The 22,408-nt window shown below is 44.8% G+C and overlaps 1 protein-coding gene and 1 long non-coding RNA gene across 7 annotated transcripts in view; one reads left to right on the plus strand and one right to left on the minus strand.

The window, feature by feature from the left end:
* Positions 1-22,408, plus strand: part of PALM2AKAP2 (PALM2 and AKAP2 fusion) — a 441,240-nt gene that overhangs the window by 276,038 nt on the left and 142,794 nt on the right. The window lies entirely within an intron of this gene.
* LOC145717096 (uncharacterized) lies at positions 17,660-22,200 on the minus strand. Its single transcript, XR_014140115.1, has 2 exons — positions 18,731-22,200; positions 17,660-18,527 (listed from the first exon to the last, which is right to left on the minus strand). It is a non-coding gene; the product is annotated as an uncharacterized LOC145717096 (long non-coding RNA).

The following is a 22,408-nucleotide window of genomic DNA, read 5'->3' on the forward strand; positions in this document are numbered from 1 at the left end:
CTATGAGGTAGGTATTATTATCCCTGTTTAATGGAGTGGAGGATTCAGGCTTGGTATGGCTCACTAACCTGCCTAGGATGTAGCCAGGAATGGATGGGGCTGCCTGACTTGATGCTGGTCCCAGGGGTATGTGGCCAGCCTTGGCCCCGGCAGCAGCTTCTTGAAGACTCATTTTCATATAGGTGTTGTCATTCAGTATACACTTACTAAGTACCTACTGTGTGCCTGGCACTGGGCTGGGCACTGGAAACATGGCGACGTGCAGGGCAGGCGCTGCCCCTACCCTCGTGGAGTCTAGGGTCCAGTGGAGGAGGAAAGCAAACAAGAAGCTCGTATCGCATGAGCGGTGCTTCCCCAGGGAGATCAGGGCACAGCAAGAGGCATGGTGGGAGCCCCTCTCTGATGACAGCTCAGTAGTTGAAAGCTGAAGGACAAGGCACATGGCTCCTGTCTGTCTGGCAGGGTGAGTGCCAAGAACAGTTTGGGGTTCGGAACTCTAACAGGCACTCACAGGAACTCAGTGCAGATGGGCGCATGCCCAGCTGGTGGCTAATGAGCCTTGTCTGATCCAAAACCCTCATCAGCCTCTCCTGGGGCTTCGTCCCGCCACAGTGGACCCACTCAGAGCCTCGCATGCCACAGAGGACAAAGTACAGAGACTTCAGCGTCAGCCTGAAAGCGAAAGGGAAACCTGCCTTTGATCTGATTTGAATCAGCGCGGTGACGCTTACACATGTCCCTAGCTTGCCAGAGCACACCACTCTCACTTCCCCGAATGGTTTCCATTTTAAAGGCACGGTAATTAAAAAGAAGAAGGAAAGAAATCCCCTTCCACGGTTTGCAAAGTGTACTATAAGAGGAAGAAAACCCCTTTTCTTATCCCAGCGGCCTGTGTGTTAGAGCATGAGGGCCAGCATTTGGCTTGTCTCTGCAAGCACAACCCATTACGTAGTGAGCAATTGCCCCTCAAACAAAGATGGCGTGTGTGCTGCAAAACAGGCCGCCTCTTAACGAGGCAAAACCCCGGCAAAAAGCCAGCACAGCCACGGACCGTCCCTCTTGGGATGAGGAAGGCATCCGAAATGGGAGCACATATGTTCCGCAGCAGAGCCTTCTGGCCGCGCATCACATCTCCGAGGAAATGTTTTTGAAAGAGGGGACTCTATTTTCAGTTTGGTTACAGACACACACATCCTTGAAAATTTCAGAAAATATCACAAAAGGGGCGCCTGGGTGGCTCAGTCGGTTAAAGCGTCTGCCTTCGGCTCAGGTCATGATCCCAGGGTCCTGGGATCGAGCCCCGCATCGGGCTCCCTGCTCAGCAGGAAGTCTGCTTCTCCCTCTCCCTCTGCCTCTCCCCCAGCTCATGCTCTCTCTCACTCTCTCTTACTCTCTCTCAAATAAATAAAATCTTTAAAAAAGAAAAAGAAAAAAAATATCACAAAGCTAAATGTAATTATACATATGTATGTATATATATATGAATATGTATAAACACTCTTCTTTGATTTTATCTGAAAACTGCAGGTAGACATTAATATGCTTTGAGTTTATACTCCCTTTAAAAATTCAGTCTTGGAGTTTAGAAAGGAGCCTCTTCTGAGCTGACATACTCAGCCCAGGCTATGGGCAGGAACCTCCTTGCTGAGTCTGAGACCCCTGGGGGATCAAGAAAGAGCTTCCCGTTGCTGGGGAGCCATGGGCCCTGTGTTTGGAGGTTCAGCCAGAGGGGAAAGAGCAGATTACGCCATCATGTCCCATGCCCCATGCCTCAGTAATCAAGACAAATAATATTTTAATGCAATATTTAAAAAAATCAAACTAGCAAACTCTGGCCATGGGCCATCTGCCTGTGTTTGTAAATAAAGTTTTATTGAAACTTCTTTTTAATTGGAATGATTCCAAGCTGTATTGGAACTAAGTTCATTGTGCCCCTTAAGGTTTATACCCGAGGCAAGCCCTTGCTCACCTCACCGCAGACCTAGCCCTGCCCCATATCCATTCCCTCATTCCCTCATGGGTACTATACCTGCAGAGTGGGAAGCTCCAGAAGACAGAGCCAACAGTTATTGAGAACTTACCGTATGCCAGCCACTGTTGTAAGCCTTCGCACATAGTGCCTCATTGAATCCCCCCAACAATCCCATAGATAAATACAATTATTCATCCCATTTTACAGATCAGGCATTGAAAGGTGAAGAAGCTTCCCAAGATCAAACAGCCAGGAAGAGGCAGGGCCAGGGTTTATATCCAGGCAGTCCAATGGCTTTGAATGGAGGATGCTTAGCAGGAAGAAGGATGACTTAGCTCTGGGAAGCCATCATAGAGGAGGAAAGGGGTTGATGGTTAAGTAGGAGTTTGAAAGACAGAAAGAACAAGTACAGGCTGCAGTAAGTGAGGGTTTTAGAAGAGCAAGTCCCTCGGGAGAGGTCCTGTCTGGCTTCTCTGGGCCCAGGCCCTACCATGGAATCAGAGCAGCAACAAAATCATACATATAACCAGCATTTATTCAGTGCTTACCCTGTATGCTGGGTATGCAACTAAATACTTTAGGTGCATTATCTCATTAAATCTTCAAATTAACAATGAATGGCTACTAGTCTTAATTCTGTTTTACAGAGGAAGAGTCTGAGGCTTGAAGAGGTTAAGTAACTTGCTCATGGTTGCACAGATGGTAACGAGCTGACACAGAATGCAAACCCAGGGGGCATTGTTCATATTGTGGTCCCAGCAAAACCCAAGAACCTGGCACCAGAGCCACAAACTGAGCCAAACCCTGCACCAGAGGTTCTCAAACGTCCTTGTGCATCAGAATCCCCTGGAGGATTTATTAAAATGGATAGCTGGGTCTCACCCCTAGAGATTCTGATTCAGGAGGTCTGGGGCAGAACTGAGAATTTGCATGTCTAACAAATTCCTGGGTGATGCTGAGGCTGCTGGTCCAAGAACCAGACATTGAGAACCTATACTGACTCTACAGAATCCAACAACAGCAGTGCCCTCCTCAGCTGCAGCGGGAAACATGAGCACAGGAGGTAACTAAAAGAAAATGCTTTCTTCTTGGTACATAGATCAGAATCAACCCACTGCTGAGTTTTCAACTTTTCCTTTTCTCTGATACTTGTACTGAGCTTCTTGATTGTCCAGGCTCTTCATATTTCTGCTCATGTGGGCTTTAGGGATTAGGCAGCCCCATGTCCCACCACCTCGTTTCCAAACCTGATGTGCTTTTTGGATGGACATAGACTTCAAGCACCATGACTGTGAGAGAGGAAGAGCATGATGATCACGTGTTTCCTGGTGGTTCTCCAGGCTCCAAGGGGCTTTAATTATACCAATTAGTAATTCATTCCATGTATTAGTCAGAAGTCTTGGTGTTACAAGTGCATAACCCAATTTGAACTGGACTGGGAAAATCGGGCACTTACTGACTCACAGAGCGTGGTCACAGGAAGGGCAGGGTGGCAGCTGGGCTGCAGGCGTGACGGACCAGGGCTCCAAATGCCACTGGCCTCGGCCCTTCACCCACAGCCTCTGCCTCTTCCTGAGTGTCAGCCTCAGCCTTTCAGGCAGGCTCTGTCCACAAAGCTGGAGACACGGCTTCCATCAACTATCAAGCCCTCCTGTTTCAGCCCCACCTTGCAATAGGAGCAAGGAGATGGGGTTCCAGGATTCTGGAAAGAGCTCTGAGTAGCCCAGCCTGGATAGTTGTCCATCCCTGGACCAGAGCCCTTGGGCATTTTAGTTGTCTACCTATGCCCTATCTGGGATGAGGTGGGATAGGTTTTTAAAGAATGTGAGATCTCCCTCCAACCGTAATGTTGGATTGAATGAAGGGGCATTTTCCAGAACACTGGAGGAGATGCTGGGCAGGAAGATAAACCCCACAGGTGAATAGGTGAGTGAATGGAAGGATGCATGTCTTCTTAGTCTCAGTCACCGAGTTGGCAGCTGCAGTAGAGGGAGAGAGGTAAGCCCGGAAAAGCCCGGTCTTCCCGGAGCTCACAATCTAGAAACCAGGCTCAGACATGCCATAGATGTCGGTGAAGCTAGGTAGGAATTTCTGCGCGTCACTGTGGGAGGCAGGGCAGGAGGATCACAACGTCTTTGAGAAAACCTAGGTTCTTCTGACCAGGCGCACCCACAGCCAACTCGTGAGCACTCACTCCGTGTTATGGAACATGCCTGCACTCAACGGACTTGGTCAAGTGGAATGCCTGCAGGTGGCATTCAGCCTTGCCCCCGGTCAGCCAGTCACTTGAAAAGCTGTTCATAAAGCTCCCTGAGAAAAAACATGTACATCGTGGCTGGTGGCTGTCCCCACCCTACTCACATGGCCACGTTAAGGACTTTCTTCCTGTACCAACTCAGGCTCTTGCAGCCCTTGCAGAGTAATCTCAGAGAGGAATGTTAGTCTGCCCTGTGCCTTCTGTTTGCCTACTCTGGATCCCTGAGCAGAGACTCTTTTTCCATCCCTTTATGTCATGTCTTTTGATTTCCTTGACATTCTCCCTGGGACTCCTTGCTACCCCAAGCTGTGCCTTTCAGACTTTTTTAAAGAAATGGAGCAATCATGGCAAATCCTCTTGAGCCATTTGACACACTTGTCTCCATTTCTCTGACTGGTGAGCTGGTGCCTGGTGGCATAGAGGACAGCAGGTAGGTGTCATCGGGCTCCTTGGTTATTTTTGTCTTTTCCACATAGCTGGAAAAGACCTTCCATTTTAAGTCTGGCCAGGAGGACAGAGGAAGAATTTGAGGGACGGATGGCTTCAGGAACTCTGTGCAGCAATATGGTGTCCCTGTCACCCATGTGTCCCATTCCATTGGCAATGGGAATGAATGCCAGTACCCTCCCCCCAACACACCGTGCCAACCTTTGCAGAAATGCAGTAAACCAGGCTTAAAGTTGTCTGCCATCATCTCTGTCCTCTCCCCATGGGCATTACCTTTTGCTGTGCCTGTTTTTCCAAGAGCTTTGTGGCCCCTGTCTTTATTATCCTTGTTCCTCATGCTTGGCCACAACAGGTGTCCAGTAAGTGCACTGTCCCCATGAATGGAGCTAATGAGGGGATGAGCTCAACTCTTCATGTAAATTGAAGTGGAGTAGGAGCAATCTCCATCCTGCCATTCTCCCATCATACTGTTGGGTTTGGGGAATGGTAATTAAGAACACCCTTTAAGTCCCCTTTAAATTAAGACTACATTGAAAAACAAGATGCAGGGGTGCCTGGGTGGCTCAGTCGTTAAGCATCTGCCTTCTGCTCAGGTCATGATCCCAGGGTCCTGGGATAGAGCCCCGCGTCAGGCTCCCTGCTTGGCGGGAAGCCTGCTTCTCCCCCTCCCACTCCCCCTGCTTGTGTTCCCTCTCTCGCTGTGTCTCTCTGTCAAATAAATAAAATCTGAAAAAAAAGAAAAAGAAAAACAAGATGCAGTGAGGTTTTGGGTGTTTGTTTGTTTGTTTGTTTTGTAAAGGTGATTAGAAAATGTGGTTTAGATCTGTGGGCTGAATACATCCCTCACCTGAATTAAACCCAGTCTCAGACAGGTCTGGACAACCACAGGCCTCCCCCCAAGAGCAAGCCAGTTTTTGAAGACCAGAAGAGAGAAATAAGTATCCTTGGGATGCTCCTAAAAGTGTGGAAAGGCCACACCACACATGCTCAGTTCCCTGTCACACCTGATCTTGACCCCGGAGTGTCTGGAGTGGAGGCCTGCTCTGTGCTCTCTGACCCTTACCTGTGCCCCATACCTGTATGGGCCTGTCCACCATGACTTCTCGGTTCTGGGGTCCCCGAGCTCTGCAAACAAAGGGTGTTCCCCGGGTATGGAAGAAAGAACCAGGCTTTGGGCCATGAGTCCACTTCTTCCTGGTGTCCTTGGACAAAGTCATCGAGTCACGGTCACTCTCCCCTTCCTCTGTTCTAGAATGGGGTGTCATCAACCTTGCCTGCCCCTGGACTAAGCTGACCTCAATTACTTACTAAATTGCTCGAATTCTTATGTGAGGAGAATTCTTTCTCGAGGTTATTTGGGGATCAAGCGGGAGGATTTATACAATTTGAAAAGGGTTCTGCATGTTCCTTTAGGACACTGAGACTCAGGAGAGGTAAGCAGCTTGCCCAGGGCCTCTGCCCCTGGTCCCATCTGCCTAGACCAGCTCCTGCCATCCAGAGCTGCTTTCTTGCTGCTTCTCTGCTCTCTCCAGGCTTCGGGCTCATCCCAGCAGCTTAGAGGCAGGTTCAGCTGTGTCTAATAACATCCATCTGCATCCTCCCCGGCCATTCTGCCCACACCAGTAAACATTCAGTAAGTACTTGTCTGCTGCCTGGGTTCCAGGCACTTTTGCTGCTTTAAATTCTAAGTGGCTTTGAAAAACCAGCTAAGATTCAAGGCCATGAAAGTCTGGAAGGGGAGCCAGAAAACCTGAGCGTGGGCAGTGGTCTGGCCATTTCTGTGAGATGCTGTACGAGTCTGAGCCGTGTCCATGGCCCCCACCGGCCACAGCTGTCATAAGGACGTTCCAAGCAGGAAAATGCCTCTGAGCAGGTTAGTAAGTCATTAGTGCGTACATATAATTGAGCAAACTTCTCCCTAATGTCTAACTGAGACAAGGATGGTGATCAGAGAGGGAAATGTTTGGTTTGGCTTGGTTCTTAACAAGGAAGAGCCAGCTGGCTGTTGGCCCGCTAAGGGTCTCCAAGCTACATGAAACCCAGAGCCCATTAGTCCTGGAAGGGGGGTGGCAAGGTATGGAAGCTGGACACCGGAAGTGGCCTCACCTACTTAAAACATTTTCCCTCCATCGCTCTCCACACTCAGGAATGGGTGAAAAAATGGTCCTTTTGACCAGCTCAACAGGCTTTTGTGGGCTTGCCTGAAAACCTACATTTATTCTCTTGATCAAATGTGCTCATGGTTTGCAACACCTGGTTAATGTGCTGCTTTGGGTTAATATATTTCCCTCTCTCCTCTCTTACACACCCCCCTTCCCTTTTTTTTTTTTTCCACGCGGTCTCTCCCCTCTCTCTGTCTCTCCCTTCACATTCCCTCTCTCTTCTTTTCCTCCCTCCCTCCCTCTCTGCTCCTTCTACCTGTTCCCGTGTCCTTACCCCGGTAGCTCACAAGCCATTAAAGGTGGCTTGCAGAAACAGAAATTAGGAAAATATAAATAAATCGTAAAAGATTCAGATGAGGGCGCCTGGGTGGCTCAGTCGGTTAGGCGCCTGCCTGTGGCTCAGGTCGTGATCTCGGGGTGCTGGGATCGAGCCCTGTGTGTTGGGCTCCCTGCTCAGCGGAGAGTCTGCTTCTCCCTCTCCCCCTGCCCCTCCCCCGTTCTCGTGCGTGTGCGCTCTCTCTCTCTCTCTCAAATAAATAAATGAAATCTTAAAAAAAAATGTCAAACATGACTTAGAAGATTTTTTTTAAGCTTAGTGGCAGATATTCACAACTGTACCGCTGTGCATCGGTGAAGTCCTTTTGGCTTAATTGATTGCCTAGTACAAAAGTCCATTCGGAGGAGGCCCACATTGTAATAGACACGTAAACAGGTGGCTGCTAGAATGGCTGAGGCCAGCGTGAGTAGGAAATGGACATTTTGACTCTGGGAACAGATTCGTGAGCCTGAATTCTGTGGCCCTCAAAGTGACCCGTATGTAAAACATGTAAAGTAGCTTACAGACTAGGAACATCAGGCTTAAAATATTTTCATGGGTTAACACGACAGAAGAGCATTGCTGAGTTTATTTCTATTTAAATGAATTGCTTTTTCACTAGGTGATAGATGCACAGGATTCAAAGTGAAAATGTGATACAAAGGTACATAATGAGATAGCTTATTTGGAACGCATGCCCACTATTACCCCCTCTGCCACCCCCCCAAAAAAGGTAAATCACTCCTGTATGCAAATATAACCAAATTCAAAAATAAGTTCTTATTCTCCTCCCTTTTTAATACAAAAGGTGTAATACTACCTACAGGATTTTGCAGCTTGTTTTTCCTTTTATTTAATGACATATTCTGGAGAGTTTTCCATGTTAGTACATATGAACATATTTATACACACACACACAGAGCTGCATAATATTCCAATGTGTTCATGTCCTTTATTCCAACTTGCATATTCTGCCCATTTTACTGATCTTCCGGTGGGGCTCAGCTGTCTACAGTGTAGGGACCAAGCAGAAGCCCATGGTGTGGCAGTCAGAGCCCCTGAGACCTGGAGACACCCTGACTGATGGGAGACACAGCATTCGGTGTGAGGTTGGGCTTTCTGGACATGAGTGTCCGCCATAGGATATTCTGGTTTAAAACCCTGTGAGTCAGAGTGCCTGGTGGCATCGAAAAGATCATTTACACAGAAAACAAGTAATGAGATATGAATTTATTGCATAAATCACCATAAGTAGTTATCTTTTTTCAACATCAAGAGGTGAAATATCACTTAAGAAATAATCCTAAAAAAAAAAAAAAGAAAGAACTCTGATGAGGTAATAAAAATTCACCAAGGTGCATATGACCTCATCTCCCCTTTTTGTCTTGACCATTTTTTGGAGTTAACTTCTCCATTGACTTGGAAATCATTAAACCTCTATTTTCAATGACACTATTGGAGAGGCTAAAATAAATTAGTATACTGAAATATATCTCTAGTCTCTTCAATGGATCTTTAACAAATATATTTCTAAAAGTCTCCCTTTATGTGTAATTATTATAAATCATTGATTATAAAAATCAAATGGCTATTTCCATGGAGAACCGACCTTTTAAAGACAATACAAGATGTCTCCTTTTAGAATTACAAATTTATGCTTTACAACTGCAGATATTTAGTATATTAACTTTTTAGAAAGCAGGGCACATCTGTAGACTATTCCTGCCCTAAACGTTTGCTATCTAAAACAAGGTAAAATCTCTATGTGGAATATGCTTAATTGTCTTCTAAAACTCTGAGATTTTTTTTTTATTCCACTGCACACCTTTCAGTAACCGGACATCTCTTTCATCTCATTAAACTGGCTTCAACTGGGAATACTTCATCAAATTCAGAAGAAATTTGACCCCCACCAAAATCCAGATCTGAAAACATTTAACCTTAAGCTGTGGTTCCAAAAAAAAAAAAAAAAAAGCCAATATTTAACAAAGCTTTGATATAAGGTGTTATTTGAGTCAATGTCTGAGAAATTGAATGACAGCACGATGTGTGCAAGCTTAGTGGCGGAAAGTGAATTTGACTAAATGTAACTAAATGTATTTTACTGAATTATTTTGCTGCAGCTCATAGGCAAACCTCCCAATATTATAGTAATTTTCTTGGCCTTGATTTTTGAGCTGTCCTAATTTAGCTGTCAATATGAATAACAGAATTCACTTTCATTGGTGATGCTTGAAAAAGGAATTCCAAAAATAAAACACCGTAATTGCCTACTACAAAAATATTCCTATAGCCTTTCCATCGGATGTGAATTTGATAGGGTTTCTTTCTGTCCGGATCATCCCCGATGTTTCCACATTTTCTCTGATGTTCAGGCAGATGCAGACAAATTTTTCAGTCTGACAGCCCCTCTGACTTAGATTTTCTATTTCCCTTGTGTTTGTGCCAATTAAGCCAAGCCTCAGGCTGTGCTTATGACATATTTTCGGAAATTCATTGTGTAAGAGAGGTTGACAGTTTCCTGCACTGTTTTCCTGTGGTCTTCTTTCTTCATTTCTCTAGAATCCTACCCTTTCTCTTCTTTGAAGTCTGTGTGTTTGACATTCTTTGAAAAGATGTTTCATACATTTGGGTTACTGTAATGGGTAATTACATCAAAGAAGAAAGCTCCAAATCACAGACACGGAATGACTAGTTCTAGAAGCATTTCCTAAAGCACATGCCATTCCTTTTCAACAGCTGTTTCTCTGCCATTTATTTTGTGCAAAAGTTCATATTTGGGGTCTGATGTTGTTTCTTGTCTCATAAACTTTAAAATAAAAACTTCAACTTGAGTAATAATTTATAGAAACAGAATCTAACACACTTTCAATGATAAGCTATCACTATGAAGTTGAATTTTCCTATGATGTTTGGTACAAGCTGTGTGAATACTTACATTGTTAAGATTGTATACCTACCCTTTTATATTCTGCTTTTCTTTTTCATAATGTGATTTTCATGTACACATGTCTCTGAATTTTTCAGTTTGGGGATAGAAAATTTTAATCTTTTGGCCACGACTTTGATACATCTCCTCCAAAATGAATTATTGTGTCAAAGACTACAAACCAACTTACAGTTTCCTAGAGCGCTTTTGCTACAAGTAAGAGAAAATTATTTCTCAATTGGCTTAAACAATAAAGAAGCGATATAATTGCCCATAATAACTTCTGTGGTGGGGCTGCTCTGGAGTTAATTTCACTACATGGTGACATCCTCAAGGGCACAGCTTGCTTCCATGTTTCTGTTCCGCCAGCCTGAGGGGGTCATCTGTGTCACTGAGCCGCTGTTCTCATGGTCACAAAATGGCTGCCACATTCCAGGCATCACCAGCCCCCAGAGATTTGGCAACATTCAGTGGAAGAGGAGAGGGATATTTCTTCATCCACGTCACTTTTAAAGAGCAAGGGAAATACTTCCCAAAGGGCCTGTCTGGCTTCTCTTGCATCGTTCATTCAGTGTTTCATTGGTCAGTGCTTTTCCTACACCAGTCATGGCAAGGAGCATAGGATTCCTATGATTAATTTAGTGAAACACAGGGCCACATGAAGGAGAGCAGCTTACCTGGAATGGATGGTTTCTGTTCTACAGAGGAAGGATAAGTTTCTGCTATACTTCCCTTCCATGTATTCTAGATTATTCTCTCAAGAGACAAAATCACTTTACAGTACCAACCTGCAACGTCTAAGTGTGTTTGTTCTCTGACAAAGCTGTCTCTATCTTTTTTGCTTATCATTATAAATTTGAAAGTTCGTTATATATAATGAAAGTATTATTTTAATGTGTGTTTCTTTAATGACAACCAAGGTATATGCAGTCCATTTAGGATGAGTTAGTCTGTTTGCAGTTTCTTTAGAGTTTCACATCCACTAAATTTGAAAACCCCTATCTAACCAACTTTATAGAGTAGTTGTGCAAAGGCGTTTACCACCACTCACTATCCCTATACAATTTTCAATCAGAGATCATACCTACTAAGTAAGCCTATATTGTAAAGTCTTCCTTATAAGATGTCAACATTTATAAATAGGAAAAAGCAAGCAAGCAAAAGGGTAAAGGAGTGTATTGGGAGGTATTCACTGCCAAAGCATTCCAGGTACTTGGAGATTGAAGGGCAGGCAAATTGCAGCTGGAGCAAGAAGGACGCCCCTTTGGCAAACAGTGAGTGGCCCTCTCCTAACAGTCCCTCCCTCCCTCCTATCCTAGCATCAAGTCTGCCATTTTGTCATCCTGCCCCACAGCAACTGGAAAGGCAAGCAGCTGGGTCCATCCACCTGTAGCTTGTCATAAATCTTCTCCAAACCTAGAGGATATTCCAGCCACTTTCTCACTCTCCTCTCTGGATGCCTCACTGCTACTCAGAAGGTCCTCTCCCTTGTGATCAAACGGGCAGGCGAGTCCTCTTTCAAGCTGTCACCCCCTTATTGTGCCCCCTGGTTCCATTTGCCTCGAATACTCACATTCTTCTGGAGGACCCTAGCTAAAATGACAACAGCAAAAAGCTTTTTCTCTAATATTTACCACTCCAGATAGGTTGTTTTAAATATATTATTCTGAGGACACCTGGGTGGCTCAGTCAGTTAAACATCTGCCTTCAGCTCAGGTCATGATCCCGGGGTCCTGGGATTGAGCCCCACATCAGGCTCCTTGCTTAGCGGGGAGCCTGCTTCTCCCTCTCCCTCTGCCTGCCGCTCCCCCTGCTTGTGCTCTCTCTCTCTCTCTCTCTCTGACAGATAAATAAATAAGATCTTGATAAAAAAAATAAAATAAATATGTTATTCTGTTAAGAGACCCTTAGTGGGGGAACTTACTTCTGTTGGGGTTAACAAGAGTGAAGAGATCCAGAGCTCTGTCATGCCCCACTCTTAGCTGGCTGTCTGGACGTCCACCCAGAGAAACTCTGCAAGCTGCTACCATTGTCATTCAAACCTGGTCCACCCTCTCTCGTCCCATCTAAGTCGTGAGTTGCTGTGGGTGGATGCCTCCTTCACCATTGGCCACATGGGGACATAGATCATCACTCGGTCTGTCTCCAGAGAACCCCATCCTAATCTAAATGCTGAATTGCCACGTCAGTTAGGAATTGTCTCTCTGACAAATGCATTTTTTCCCTCTCAATTCTTCTTATTCCCACATGGAAAGAATTTAGGGGGAAAACAAACTCCTTGTGTTCACCCCTGCTTAACCCATTGTTTCCTTATGGTTTGGCTAATAGAAGCCCTTGTGAAGAAGAGAAGTCCTGCCCTTCAGCGTGTGGGCACAAGTGGGTACACAGTGCATGCACGTGTTTCCATATGGTGTTGTCAAAGCACTTCCCATAAGTGACCTCAAACTGACCCCCGTCTAAAGATGAGCCCCAGGGTAGAATCTAGAACCAGCCCTTCAGATTCTTAATCCGAGCTCCAAGAGCTACCTTTGAAGTGGCCTCCAAATTCAATGCTCCATTAAAGCAAAAGTGAAGATCCCTGGCTAAATAGGACAAAGGCAGCTTCTCTTTACCCCAGTAGGCATCAGACCAAAGCTACAAGTCATTCGAATGTGGGAGTGTACGTCGGAGTCAGTGACATTGCCAGAAATTGGCACATTTGTCAGAACACCTTGCATTTTGTCCGTTGTGAGATCAGCGTGTGCCCAGAATCCTGTGAGTCTGTGGTAATATTTTTATTCTTGGAGAAAAAATAAGAAGACGATGTTGAAAGGCTTTCTCTTTGTTTTCCAAATTTCCCCTCAGCACTGAGTAATTTGTTTTCCACTAATGTAGGACTTTATCTTTGGTTAACGGGGACTTCCTCTGAGTTAAGGCCCAGGGATATGGATTCCCTGAGAATAGTTCCCCTTTCCCTCTGTTCCTGCCTGGGGGGGGAGGGGCTGGAAGCACAGCTTGGGGTGGGACCAGCTTCGAGAGAAACATTCCTGCATCCCCAGTTGGGAAAGGAGCCAGGATATTTTTTTAAATGTTGCCTTTTGGCAACCTTCTCTCCATGTCTCAGGGTTTCGCTTCTTTCTTCAACAGCTTCTCATCATGTCTTAACCACCACCATATTTCTTTAAGATGATGATGAAAAAGTGTCACTTGGGAGGATTCTCAGTGGTAGCAAGTGCCTCCCTGAATGCTGGGTTGCAGTTTATCCCAAAGCCTTGTTAGCTCACATCTCAAAGAAGAAGGTACTAAGGATGTTTTGAATAATGGAGTTGTGGTGGCTGCTGAAGAAATAGGGAAAGGCTCCATGGTTGTCATAACCAGACTTTGGGAGGCACCAGGATATGAATGGTCCAGGAGCATAAACAAAGAGACCTCTGACTGGGACATAATTGCAGCCTGGAATACTCAAAGGCTGTTTCCTCAAGGCAGAAATAAGAGTGTGTTTGACTCCAGAAGGCTGAGCTAGGACCAGTAGTTGTGCTGAGTTAAGTTTTAGCTCAGTATCAAGGAGTACATTCCAACATGGAACTTGATAAAAATGGAATGGGCTGTGTATTAGTTTCCCAGGGCTGCCATAACGAAGTACCACAAACTGGGTGGCTTAAAACAACCATTTTTTTCCTGGGTTGAAATGTTTTCTCTCATGGTTTTGGAAGCCAGAAGTCCCAAATCAAGGTGTTGTCAGGGCTACAGTCTCTCTGAAGTCTCTAGGGACAGATCCTTCCTGGCCTCTCCCAGCTTCTGGCAACATACCTCTCATCTCTGCCTCTGTCTTCATGTGGCCTTCTCTTCTTCTTCTTCTTCTTCTTCTTCTTTTTTTTAAGATTTTATTTATTTGACAGAGAGAGAGCGCACAAGCAGTGGGAGAGGGAGAAGGAGAAGCAGACTCCCTGTTGAGCAGGGAGCCCTATGAGGGGCTCGATCCCAGGACCCTGGGATCAGGACCTGAGCCGAAGGCAGACGCTTAACCAACTGAGCCACCCAGGCACCCCTTGTAAGGGCCCCTTCTCTTCTTGTAAGGACACCAGCCATACTGGATTAGGGTCTACACTCACAACCTCATCCTACCTTGGTTATATCTGCAAAGGCCCTATTTCATATATAAGGTCATATTCTGAGGTGTCAGGGGTTAGGATTTCAACATATCTTTTTGGGGAACACAATTCCAGCTACCTCTATGGGAGTGATTTCCTTATCCCCTGAAGTGTGCAAATAGAGTCAAAGTGAGTTGTTTTTCAAGATGCTTAAAGAGATGCAAGTATTAAGTAGAGAACAGGACCAGGTGTCTTCTAGGATCTCTTCCAACAATGGCATTTGCTAATTTTATGAGTCCTGTTGTGACGGACTCTACAGAATTCTGGGGCCACACTTGGTCCAGTCTTGGTGAAATGTCATAGGCACAGAAACACAGTCCAGCTTCTAAAAATCACCAAAAGGAATTCCCATCCTTACTTTTAATTCTTGACAAGCCTCAATAGAACTTCCTTTTTCTGTCCCCGGCAGCTGCTCCTCTTGGGGTCCCTCTGTTCTAGTCAGTACTCTTCGGAATGACAGAATTCCAATTCAAAGTAGTGTTCAAAAAAAGATCCAATTTTCTCACAAAACTGTGAAGTCTGGGAGTTTTTATTTTGCCTTGAATTCCATTTCCCAGCTTTGTCTTCCTCTCGGCTCACTTTGTTCTCAGAAAAGCTTTTCCCATATGGTGTCTACCAGTACCCCCAGGCTTAAATATTAGCATTTTAGCAAACTCATTGAGAAAGTTCTCCTTTTCCAGCATTCTAAGGCAAGTCCCAGGGCTCACTCTCATTGGTTCAACTTTGCCACCTTGCATTTGTCATATACTCATCCTAAACTCATCATTGGGATTCTGCTTACCTTTTGAGGAGGGAAGGTGAAGAATGGAGATAGCCCTATCTAAATCACAGAGACTAGGAATGGAGGACAGTATCCCCAAAAGGAAATAGAGGTACTATTAACATAATAAATGGGAATCACTGTTGGATAGGACAAAGCAATGACTGTCCATTATGAATCTTTGATTCCTTGCTTCAAACCACTGTTGTCTTTTGATAGATAGGTATGTAGGTAGATGGATATAGGTAGGTAGGTGGATAGATGAATGGATAGGTAGATAAATAGATTTCTATTTCTATCTATCTATCCATCCATCCATTCATCTATCCATCTACTTACCTATCTAAAATCTAGGCAGCTGAGCATATGCTTTTGGTTTTTTCTTGCATATTCCTCTTGCCTTTCCAGCTTGTCTCTTTCTATTTATTTCCCAAAGTCTGAATTGTAAATACCTACCAGGCTGGGAAATACTGAGCTCTCCTTTAAGGGCAAGGAAGGAAGAAAAATGGAGCCAGCTAAAACCAGATTCCTTTAGAAGCTGAGGGGAGGGAGAAAGGGAGGAACTCACATTAATAATTTTGTCCCCATCATCTATCAAATCACCAGAGTGATCTTTTGTCATTTTGAGTTGTGGGTGCTTTAAAAATTTGCATCTGTGTCCAGGAAAGAAGTAGATAAATTTGCACATGATGGTAAAAGAAGGCTTCGGGATATAAATACTCTGATGCGAAGTTATGGATGCATCCCAAAAGTCTAATCAAACAGTGTCTGTGTTTTAGCTTCCAGACTTCTGTAGTGGGTCAAGCCAAACTCCCAAATGGGTTTTTAAACTTGAGAAACATCAGGCTTGTTTGTTTCCAATCACACAAGCACTCTTGAATTGAAAACAACACTGGGTCATCAAACAATATAAAAATTAATTGATATCACTTATCCTTCTGCCTTCAACACATTTAGCCCTGTGACAGTTCAGACTCAAAAACTCTTTAAACAAACCAACCTCCCCCACATACAAGCAGCCTGCTAAGAGCATTTAAAATCCCAGTCAAGGGCTGTGGCTCTGTCTCTGGAATCCATCCGGACCACCTCCTGTTTCTTTGTCCTACATCATTGGTCTTGCTCTTTCTCACTCTCTGGCTCTGAGGGGAGGTTCTGGTCCCAAACCCTGCCACGACCAGCTTCTTGGGATTGCCCGCTGTCCCACATCCATCAGCTGCAAGTCAGAGGCTCTTCTGTTTTATGCCTTGACCCTGTGGTTCCCAGGTGGATTCATTTGCTAGGGCTGCTTAAATAATGGACATTTATTTCTATTTACTTCTAGAGGCCAGAAGTCCAAGATCAAGGTGTCAGCAGGTTTGCTTTCTTCTGAGACTGCTCTCCTTGTCTTGCAGATGACCAGTTTTTCCATGTGTCCTTACATGGTCTTCCCTCAGTATGCAGTGCCCCTATGTGTCCAAATACCCTCTTCTTGTTAGGACACCAGTCCAACTCTATTAAGGCTCACTGTAAAGGCCTCATTTTAACTTAATCACCTCTTTAAAGACCCTGTCTCCAAATACAATCACATTCTGAGGGTATAAGGGTTAGAGCTTCAGTATAATGGAGGGGAGGCACATAATCAGCTCATAACACCAGGCAAGTTGACTTCCCACTACAGACCCCCAAATCTGCTAAAAATTGGGAGTCAGACATTCCCATGTGGCTAAAGTAATTTCTATTAAGACTAAGTAAGAACTATGATCATTTGGGGACAAAGAAGGGACCAAATCATCACCACTATTTCTGGAAAAAATTAAGTTAGCTGAACAATCCAATAGACGGGCTAACTATGATCCCAGCCCCCAGAAGACTCTAGAAGCTTCTATTTAGATCTGGATATATGTTCTCTCTTCTGGCAGCACTTTTCTTAGCTGCAATTTCTGTTGCTGCATATTCCTGGAAGTCGTTGATTTAAAAGTCAAGCCACTATGGTATCAAAGAATAAAGATAATGACTAACTTTTATCAAGTACTTGCTATGTTCTGGGCACTGAGCTGTCGAGTTACATGTATTATCTCATTTAATCCACACCAAATCCCATTACTGTTCTGATTTTACAGGTAAGGAAAACTATGACTTTGAGTGGAGAAGTAACTTGCCGTGGTCCTGTGGTTCTCCTGCCAGTTCCCACAGTGAGCTCCTAACCAGCTGTGGCCAAGTCTGTTTTTTAAATTGATGGTTTAAAATCAATCTCCTTTGGGGCACCTGGGTGGCTCAGTCAGTTGAGGTTCTAACTCTTGATTTCAGCTCAGGTCATGATCTCAAGGTTGTGAGATCAAGGCCCCTGTCCAGCTCCGTGCTGGGTATAATGCCTGCTTAAGATTCTCTTCTCTCCCTCTCCCTCTGCCCCTTACCTGCTCTCTCTCTCTCTTTTTCTCTCTCTCAAAAATAAGTAAATAAATTCAATCTGCTTAAAAAACTCTTCAAAAAGGAATTTGTGAGGCTCTTCCAGAGGGACACTGAGGGAATTAAATGATATTGGGATTGTAAACTCAGATGCCATCAGGGACCAGACCCTGAGGATTAGTGAGTGACATCAACCAACAAATAAAACGAGAATGTGGTGGAGCTCTTGGCAGTTGCCTCCATGTAGAGCCATAGATATTGGGCCTGGTTTTGCCAGTCTTCTAACTTTTTTCAAGAAAAGCTAGATGTTTGGATGTTCATGTACATTCTCATGTATTTAAATATTGACAACTAAGTAGTGGCACCTGGCTGGCTCAGTCAATAGAGCATATGACTCTTGATCTCAGGGTTGTAAGCTGGAGTCCCACACTGGGTGTAGAAATTACTTAAAAATAAAACCTTTAAAATGAATGAATGAATACAGATAACTAAGTCATTTAAAACAACAAGAGTGTTGGTGTACCTGACTTAGTGGAAAGAGCATGAGACTCTTAATCTTGGGGTTGTGAGTTCGAGCCACACATTGAGGGTAGAGATGACTTAAATAAACAAAACTTAAAAAAAAAATTAAAACAACAACAATGCCTTGCAGATCAAACAAAGCATGCCTACAAGCCTGAAGGGTCACCATTCCTAACTTCTGGGCTGATGAGCACCCTAAGAACCTTTCTGAACTTTTCAGGGGACTCTTTTATAAACATTCTCTCCTATGCACTTCTACTTGATTTAAGTGGGTTTTTCGAATGGCTGGGTGAACTCTCACAGGTCATCTGATACCACCACAGCCCCCCAAGGGGAGGAGAGGAAGCTCTGCTGGCAGGACGCCCAGAACTCAGGGCGGAAATGTAACATCCTGGCTGCCTGGCCAGGGAAGGCCCCATTCAGTGAGGAAAGGAGTGGTGCTGGTGATCAGATTGCCCAAAGAGAAAACCTCCTCCTTCCAGATGGCCAGCTCCCTGGGCCAGACCCAGATCAGGTGTTTCCATTTGGGTCTCTCCAGCCCAAGCACAGGGCCTGGCAAACAGCCGAAATGCAAGGAATGAGGTTGGGGTGGGGAGTGAAAAATAACAATGGTGATGATATGGAAGACAGATCTGAGTTGTGGGGACCTTGGAGGGCCTGAACTTGTGCACATGCAGTGGGGCTAGAGATGAAGGATCTGGTGGGAAAGGCATAGCAGAGACCAGGTTCTTCATGTCTCTAAGGGCCATGCTCCACTGTGCCGTCAGTCCAATGGTACTCTTTTCACAGCCAAGAGAGAGAAGTCAGAGCACACCAGTTGGATGGTTGACCCTCCAAAGAGCCCAAAGACCTTGAATATGCCCCAGCCATCACTGGCTGTTTTAATTATTAATATACATCTCTGCATGGAAACTAAATCCAAGATGGTGGCTTGGGTTTTTATTTAATTTTATATCACATTATTTAGGGACTAAAAATCAAATGATCTTTCCAGCCTAGTAAAATCAGGATGGCAGAAGTAATAATTAGGATGTTCTAGAGAATATAACAGAATCTCTTATTGAACTTGAGGAGAAGCCCCTCTGAATGGTAGCATCTGCAGATTAATTTGAGAGTAAACAAGATTTTAAGCTGTTAGTTCTCTAACCTTTGAGTAGGGAACCTGTTTGTGAGCAGTCCCTTGAGTTGGTTGCAAGTAGCATGGTTGCCTAAAAAGACTTTAATTTCTGAGTACTGGTTCAGGCCAGCCAAAACAAACCATTTTAAAAATTGGTTTGGGCCTCAGAGTCTCATAAAATTCATTTTAAGCACCGTACCATGATGCTTTTTTGCTCTCATTTTCATGCAGTTGGAGTTTGCTATCCCCCTCACATTATGAGGGATGCTTAAAATGCACCTTTGAGAGTAGAGCAGGAGATGAAACACCCAGTTTCTCAACACACTCTCAGATGCTGTGAGAGAAAAAGGCTCTTTTCTCCTTAAAGAGAGGTCCAAGACTCCTCAGTGTACAGTGATGGCTGAAAAACTGTTACAGCTTCATTCCCAGACATGCACGTGTGTACATGCACACATGGGTTTGTGCACGGGTTATACATGAGTGCATATGTGGGTCTGCATGTGTGTGTATGCATATGAGAATATGCATGTGGCAGGCACGTACATGTGTGTGCATACCTTCTTGGTCTCAAGAGGGGTGTTCCTTCTTGCCCTTCTCACCAAGGGCATCTTGGTTAGCGTAGGTGATTAGTAATAGCATACTGGAGCATGAGCACTGAACTTGGAGAGCCTTCTCCAAATCCCAGGTCTGCTTCTTTGGGTTCTTGGGCAAATTATTTACCTCTCCAAGACTCCTTTTTGCATTTTGGAAAATGAGGATAAAAATAGTGCCTCCTTCACTTGGAGCTTTTGACTGTTAAGTGAGATAATATATGTTAAATATACCACAATGAAGAGCGTATAATAAGCACTCAAGAGCTGATAACTTCTATTATTGTTGTTGTTATTCCTTCTTACCCTGTGCTTGCAGGGAGAGAGTCAGGTGGAATCAGCAAACTATTTTCCAGCTTCAGGTACCTCTTAAGTCTTCACCTCTTCTCCTATGTATGATTGCCTCTTCAATCACCTTGGGTTTTTTTGTGGGCTGTCAAAACCCAAGGTGACACTCAGAGGCCCTAGGTACTTTCACTGTCTTAATCCTCTTCCATTTTCCAAAAGTTCTGCGGCTCAGGTCACCCTCTGCAGAATTAGATTGTGTGGGATCCCACAGGACTGAGCCTGTAGCTCTTCCTGCATGAAAGGAGAACTGCCCATCCTAGCTGCCCCAGAGAGGCTCTGTAAACCCTTAGCAAATGTTTGCTGAATTGCACGGGATTGGGTTTGGTGCCTGGCTGTATATTTTTCTCAGGGCCCCACCATAAGAACTTTATTTGATGTATGTATTGTGCGCTTGAACTGAAACCTCAGGGAAGACAATTTCCCTTCTGTGAATCTTGATTTTTTTCAATATGTCCTCAAGGTTTCTGTTCTCCTATCTCTGAAAATGAAAGAAATACTAATACTTTGGGTGGTAATAAGGTGTACTGGTTAAGAAAATAGCCTCTGAGGTCAGAGCACTTGGTTTAAGTATAGGTTCCATCACTTAATAGTTCAGTTTTAAGTCTTTTGAGCCTCATCTGTAAAGTGGGGATAGTATTGTACCTACCTCATGTACCTGTATTCTTTGAGATTGAATGCAATATTATACATAAAGGTAAAGCCTTTGACCCACAGTACATCTCCAGGACAGTTTAGCTGTCATGACTGGTTTTATTGTGTCCATGTTGGAGGGACAGCAATGGGGTCAAGAAGCCATGGAGGGGGGGTGGGAGGATGGGTTAGCCTGGTGGTGGGTATTGAGGAGGGCACATTCTGCATGGAGCACTGGGTGTTATGCACAAACAATGAATCATGGAACACTACATCTAAAACTAATGATGTAATGTATGGGGATTAACATAAGAATAAAAAATTAAAAAAAAAAAAAAAAGAAGCCATGGAGGGCACACTTGACAAGATCCTGAGGTTTTTCTTTGTGCATCTTTGAGCAACCTGAACATCGATCCCTGGGAAGCACCCAGAGAGGTGTCCCTTCTCCAGGAATGTACAGGTGGGGAAAGGAGTTCATGGACCTCTGGGTGAGTTTGAGGAAAATAACTTGTCATCCAAGAGGTGGACCTTTTCTTTCCCAATGGGCTCTTCTCAGGGAGAGGAACCAAGAGGGGGGAAATTGCCCTTGCCACCATTGCTCCTGGAGGCCCCGGGGCCTGGCTCTTCCATCTGTCCCATGAAAGAGAAAGCTGGGGCTCAGGCTCAAGGATGAGCTTCCACCTGGAGCAGGCTGGGCTGGGCTGGGCTGGGCTGGGCTGAGGCCACATCCTGCCTTGCTCCTCCAGCCCTTGGCAGGGCTTTCCCTCTAGAGGAAGCAGGCCCCATCAGCTTATCCTTGGGTGGGGTTTCCCAAAGCCAAGTGTTTAAAGGCAAATCATTGTTCTGAAATTCCGCTAAGTTTTAATGACCACCCTTCTGAGAACTCCTTCAAGAACCAAGTGAGATTTTTAAAACCCAAGGATAACCAAAGGCAATTACAAGAAGAGAAATATCTGAGTGAGTCTCCATCCCAAAACACTCTGTGCAGAGACTTGGGTGAAGAAGAGAGAGGTGGGACCCAGATCCTAGCCCTATTCTTTTCATTGTGATCAGGCAAAATGCTTTCACAGTGGGCTGATCTTTTGTCTGTAAAATGGGATTGACCCAATTTGGGCCCCAGGAAGAACCCTGGTCTAGGAAATCAGGCAATCTTGTCTTTTCTCATTCCAGCTCAGCAGCGACTTTCGGGGAGATCCTGGCCACTCTTTTCTGTCTGAGGTCTCAGTTCTCTCTGGAAAACATGGAAGGCTGGACCCTAGACTTCCTCGAAGTTCCAGGGCCATGTGTGGATCAGTAGGCTGATGAGGGTTGAGGCAGATGTGTGATGAGGAGAATAGCCAGGATGGATAGGAAGATTGGCTGCCTCTGAGCAGGCTCCATCCACCAAAGTCCCCACAAACAAGAGGGGCAATCTCCTAGCACTCGGGGACTCTACTGTGTCCTCTGTTCTCTCCTTAAAGCCAGGCAATGTAGGTCATCATCTGGGCTCTATTTTCCCCAATCTGTTTGTGGCTCAGTGATTCTTAAGACATTCCAGCTGTCCAATCAGCATGACCTTGGGTGGTGGTAAGGAAGGTGCCTAGGAAAAGAGGGAACCTCCCTTACCACATAGAGGCTGAGGACATTGTAGAGGAGCTTTCTTTTTTTTTTTTTTTTTAAAGCTTTTTTTTTTTAATTTATTTTTTTTTTATTCTTATGTTAATCCCCATACATTACATCATTAGTTCTAGATGAAGTGTTCCATGATTCATTGTTCGTGCACAACACCCAGTGCTCCATGCAGAACGTGCCCTCCTCAATACCCACCACCAGGCCAACCCATCCTCCCACCCCCCTCCCCTCT

The sequence above is a fragment of the Leptonychotes weddellii genome, chromosome 14 (assembly GCF_054177405.1).
Source record: "Leptonychotes weddellii isolate Sample4059 chromosome 14, ASM5417740v2, whole genome shotgun sequence".
NCBI lineage: Eukaryota > Metazoa > Chordata > Mammalia > Carnivora > Phocidae > Leptonychotes > Leptonychotes weddellii.